Below are 6,000 nucleotides of genomic sequence, written 5' to 3'. Positions count from 1 at the left end.
TACTCAAGAAATCTTTTTTTTTTTTATGCTGTAAAAGGGAACTGCACCCATTTTATATGTCAAAATGTGATTACAGGTCTCCAGGGAATTAATCATACATTTGAGAAAAAAATAACTCTTTTCATAGGTCCACAGGGAGCTAGTGAAGTGAAGTCTGATGAATGTCATTAAGTGAAATCACTCAAGATCTTTCAAGGCTCGAGGTCTGCATTTTGATTTTGACAGTCTCTATATTAACAAGTCACTCTAAAGCCAACTTTCTCCTTCTCAGCTCTACAAAACTTCTTGTACTGAATTTTAATACATCCTCTCTTAAACAGAACAAAATTACAGAATCTTTCCATAGTGAAAAACATCTGTAAAAAGAACAGTACATTTTTCCAGATAAAAATGCTCAAACATGTACCTGCAGAACCTACAAGTCCACAAGCATACACAAAATGTCAGTGTGACCGGAAAACGCTACTTGAATCTTAAAAAAAAAAACACTAAAGAATCCTTGTCTGTAAGCCCTTAACCTTTCTTGCTTCAGCACATTCATTGTTTGTTTTGCTGCTGTCCTCTTCTCTCCCATTCCCTCTGCCAAAGTATCACTGACCTTTTTCTGAAACACTTCCATTCTTTTGTGTGCGAGAGCACCATTTTTTCCCCCCATTGTTAATGTGTCCAAATGTGTTATCTCCAGAGCAGAAAACCCTGGGAGGAAGTCATCTGTGATCCAGCACTGGTTGTGCAACATAATCTGACGTTTGTATCCTGCCAAGAATTAGGGGAAATTTTGATAATCTGTGGACAGAGGAAATGAGGGAAGGAACTGACATAATGATTTCACGGCATCACTGCCCCTTGAAAACACAGCTGTTAGTCTGCTGCTTGCTGACTGACAATCTCTATTTTAACTGTCAGGTTATTATTGCTTCAGTAACATTACTCTAATGATTCCACAGAATGAATGATGAGGAAATTTCAACATACACACTTTTTCTGATTCTTTCTTACTTACTAGTCACAACAACCTATGTGTTTTTTTTTGGGTTTTTTTGGCAGCTGCTACATTATCTGCGTGAATGAACAAATTAATTTCCAGTGACAAGCATTCAGGGTGGGCACTGTCTGCTTGAGGCTCTTTGCAAAAGCACTAGCGGGACGTACCTAACCAACAAAGGATGGCCCCTCAAACCACAGGACCCAAATCGCTTCCAACATCCTGGTGCCAGACACCACAGGACACCCCCAGAGGGCCCATGTTCATACCTCCACAATAGTAGACTCTCAAAATTTGCTATTATGCCTCAAAATAGACTGTAAACATTTGTCAGGCCCACAGATCTTCAGCTTGTTTGGTGGTCCCACTAATGGTGGAGGAGCCCTAAGACTTTTTTAGTTCACTTCTGGTTCAGCCTAGGTCGGGGTCACCATAACAATCTCACTTTTTCTGAGTTTCTTTCATCCTACGCATTCTCTCTGGCGCTCTTTCTGTCTGTCTCTGAGTTTATCCTTCCATCTCTGCCTGCCTCTTGCTGGCCTTTCACATTGTTAGCGTGTTTTGTGGAATTGCTTTTTGTTTGAGTCTGTGACTTCAGGTCAACTTGTTTATAAGGCAATGGCGAAGCTATTCACATTAAATGTCAGTAAATGTCCGACAGGTTTGTATCTCTGACACGCCCACACAGGCTCAGTGCTGTAATTGTGTCCGAAAGTGCATCTACTAAACAATGACTTGAAGGGGGTGAATTAGCACATAAATGGAAATGCGTCCATGCTTGAATAACTTTATGCATTGTAGATTTGTGGTTCAATATACTTGAGCTCTGCAGGCTTATAAGTCTATTTGTGATCCACTATTGGCAAGTTGTCTAAAAAAATGAATGGTGTGTGCCGTGCTGTTGATGCACTTCACATAACAGGTTGCCCGGATAAATGTTGTCCCTTTCTCTGTTAGTGGTTTACAGGTTACCAAACAGTTAAAATGTCTGAAAATAAATCAACATGCACCCCTCCTCCAGCTGAATTTTTTATTTCAAGGAAGAGGACAGTGTGACACACACACAAAAAAGACTGTGTCCCCCTCCTTCAGCATAATCCATTTCTTAACAGATCATGCATTTTTTTGCATGTTTCAAAGTCTTTTTTTTGGTTGTCATTTTTGCATCTGTGTCATCACTGTAATCAACATTAATTTGAACGGGCCTCAGCTGCCTCTTTTAAACTCTTTAAAAGTTCACCTCTGTGAAAAGCTCAAACAATTTGGACTGATGAAGAGGCAGGCAGGAAATTATGTCAAGAGTCTTGATAATCAAATCCTTCTTAGTTCATGCCTTTGTGAATTCTGTATTAATCTTTGCATCCTGGACTGGCTGAACACAGCGAATAATGTGAGTTATTATAAGTCTTTAGGTGTAGCCATAGATCCAAGCTCAAGCAGTGAAAATGAAAGATTTACTTCAGCTGGCCATGTTTTAGGCTCTATTTTTATCTCTTGTCCACTGTGGCAGAAACAGACATCTTGGATGTGACTGAGCATTAAAACAAGTACGCTCATCAGATTGTGTGGCTCTGTGTCTTTGTACATTATGCAAACTCACAAACCAAACAGCTGAGTAACTATCACTAGCATTTGCCTGATTCAACATAAAATAATAGGAAAGGTGATAGATCATTGGTGATGACACTAATGTTACACAAAACACACGCACGCACGCACGCACACACACACACACACACACGCAAGCATTAAATGACACATGTAGTGGATGACCTTTTCACAAAGATCTGCTTGGGTGCACCTGCTCAGTAATTGGAGGCAGTCACAGAGGGGCGTATGTGGGTGTGCATTTTATGCGTGACGAAGAGCACTTTAAATTAACTTCACTTGAGGTCTGACATTTATATATTGGAGCTACTGGTGAGAGCTGACCGCTTGAGAGAAAGAGGGATGACAGTATGTGTGCAGCATGAAGTGCAGACATGAGGACTGGTGACTGTCACCGCTGTGGACCCAGTGACCTTTAGGGCGACCTGTGGTGTATTGTTCCTTTTAAAAACAGCTGGAATTTTTGGCCTGAAACAGCTCAAAAGGATGTTGATATATTTTTATAGACTGCTGGATGATGCTGCAGTGACTTGGTGGTTAGCACTTTCGCCTTGCAGCCAGAAGATTCTCGGTTACTCCCACAGTCCAAAAACATGCTCAGGTTAGTTAGAGTTCTAAATTGTTCATAGGTGTGAATGTGAGTGTGATTGTCTCTATATGTAGCTCTGTGAAAGACTGGTGACCTGTGTAGAGTGTCCCCTGCCTTCATCCTAAGTCAGCTCCTAGGGTCAACCGCCCGCGACCCTAATTAAGGATTAAGCAGTGTATAGATAATCGATGGATGGATGGATATTTATGCTACTATTGTTACGTTTGCCATTTTTACTCAATCCTTCATAACACCAAAGTGCTTCAGGAGTAATGTCTGTGTAGAATCTCAGTGATCCAGGTCATGGTGATTTTAAATCCTTTAGCACGAGGCGCTTTCACTTAAGAGGCTTCCTACAATTTAGCCATCTGGTGTCAGATCCCAGCCATTTAGTCTCACCTCCAAATCATGTGGTTCACACCCCATTAATGACCCAAGACTTGCAAGGCTTTATTTTTTAAAAATAAATCACAGGTAATTTGTTTTTACAAATGTAAATATTCTTTATCGAACACTAAAAAGCCACAATTTTCACATGATGTCAGTATAAGTTGAGTATTTTCCATTATTGACAGCATTTTTGTTTCACTTGACTGTGTATGCCTTGATGATATACTCTATATACTTGTCATCGTATAGACTATATCTATCTCTCAATATATACATACAGTATACAGGTCCATGAGTTTGTATGCATATATGTACACATATGTATTTGTGTTTTCTCACCATGTTTTTCCTATGTGTTTTGATTTTTTTAATTCTTAATTTTTTTTTCATTCTTGTCTCTCCTTCTTCCCTCAGGTCACAGTGAACATGCATTGTTATGAATAATAATGATACTACTGGTACTACTAATATTAATAATAAACAACAACAACAACAACAATTTATTACATTTTCTTTTGCATTTTTATCTGTTAGATATGAGTTTTGTTGAACGTCATTGTTATATTATATTGAGGTGCTGACTATTATTGCTGTTAAGGTTATGAAACTCGTAAATCACTTGCTTTTATTACATGCTTTATCACTTTTTTTCTTCCTTCTTGTGCCCAATGTCCGGGTGCTTTTGTGGTTTGTCATAAAGGATCAAAAATGTGATCCCGACAGAACAGGGCCTCTCCTTAGGGAGTTGGCAGACAAAACTATTTTTTTTTAACATCATGAGATGAACAGCCTGACCTTTGTCCAGAAATGCGCCTGTTAACTGTGGCAGGTGCTAAAGTCGCCCACAGCACCCTTGTACTCCAGATAGTTTACCACAGTGTGATTTAGGTTACATCTTTCTCAGATTAAAGCTCCTTTGTCTAAAACTCATTTGCTTTCACTGCCTTACCAATATACAATCTTGAATCTTTTGATTACATGGATTTAATGTTTAAAAACGTTTTAGCATCTGCTTCCAAGTGTCCTCATCCTTGAAAACCAAAATGTGATCACCTTGTAACTGTGTCACCAAGACTTAATGTTACCTGTGTAATGTGGTACAACTGAGTTAGTATATGTTGCTAGAACAACTTAAAAACTTTCACCTGGAGACTGCATGTCATGCCCCATGTGGGAGATGCCTTAGCATTCCTTTTTTTAAATTGTTATTTTTGTTTTCATTCACTGTTTGGTCGGGTTTAGGCAACTACAGCACTCGGTTAGATTTACACTTAAAAGTACCTCTCTGAATGAACTCAATGTAAATGTATGCAGTATTTCGATTCAATACAGAGACCCATCTCAAACTAAGCACATCACAAGATATAAAATTATGACAATATAATATAATATAATATAATATAATATAATATAATATAATATAATACAATACAATACAATACAATACAATACAATACAATACAATACAATACAATACAATACAATACAATACAATACAATACAATACAATACAATATAATATAACACAATATAATATAATATAATATAATATAATATAATATAATATAATATAATATAATATAATATAATATAATATAATATAATATAATATAATATAATATAATATAATATAATATAATATAAACAATACAATACAATATAAACAATACAATACAATACAATATATATTTAAAATATATAATCTATTTTAAAATATAACAATTGCAAAATAATTTCATTGACTACGTCTAACACATTTGTATCAAAGACACCTAAAATAATATACTTACATTAATTAACTGAAAATAATTTATATTTGTCACACTCAAACTTATATAATTTGTTAAATAAAAATAATAATCAACCTCAAATTTAATTTGATCAACTAATAAGACACACATGAGACAAAAAAAGATCATGATTTGAGTTAAGATAACCCTTTTCACAATGTTAACCTCATAATAAAGGGCAAACTTCTCCCATTTATAACAAGCTTCTCCTCTGTCAGTTACCACGGCGACAAGTCTCATCTCATGTAATATGTGACTGACAGTGCTGACAACACTTACTCACATGGCTCTTAAACAACTGAATGCTGTCATTTTTCTGGTGAAGTAGGTCTGTCTTCATCAGCACAATTTCTTTAAGGATAGCTCATTTTTGGTGGATATGCAGCAAAACACAAATTATTTTAAACCAATCAAATGTTATCATTTTCTTGTCCTGTTCGCATGTATTGATTATATCTTTAGTTTAATGAAACTGTGTAGGAGGAAAAAATGTCAGAGATACAGCCAGAGCAAAATCACATCTAACCTCGGGACCTGCAGTGTAATTGTGTCAGCTTGAAGGGGGAGATGAAAGACAAATGGCAGAGGGAGAGGAGGAGAATGATGTGCAAAAGAGAGAGACAGAGTGGAGGATGATG

This window comes from Amphiprion ocellaris, chromosome 8 (assembly GCF_022539595.1).
Source record: "Amphiprion ocellaris isolate individual 3 ecotype Okinawa chromosome 8, ASM2253959v1, whole genome shotgun sequence".
Classification (NCBI taxonomy): domain Eukaryota; kingdom Metazoa; phylum Chordata; class Actinopteri; family Pomacentridae; genus Amphiprion; species Amphiprion ocellaris.
This window is presented reverse-complemented; position numbering follows the sequence as displayed.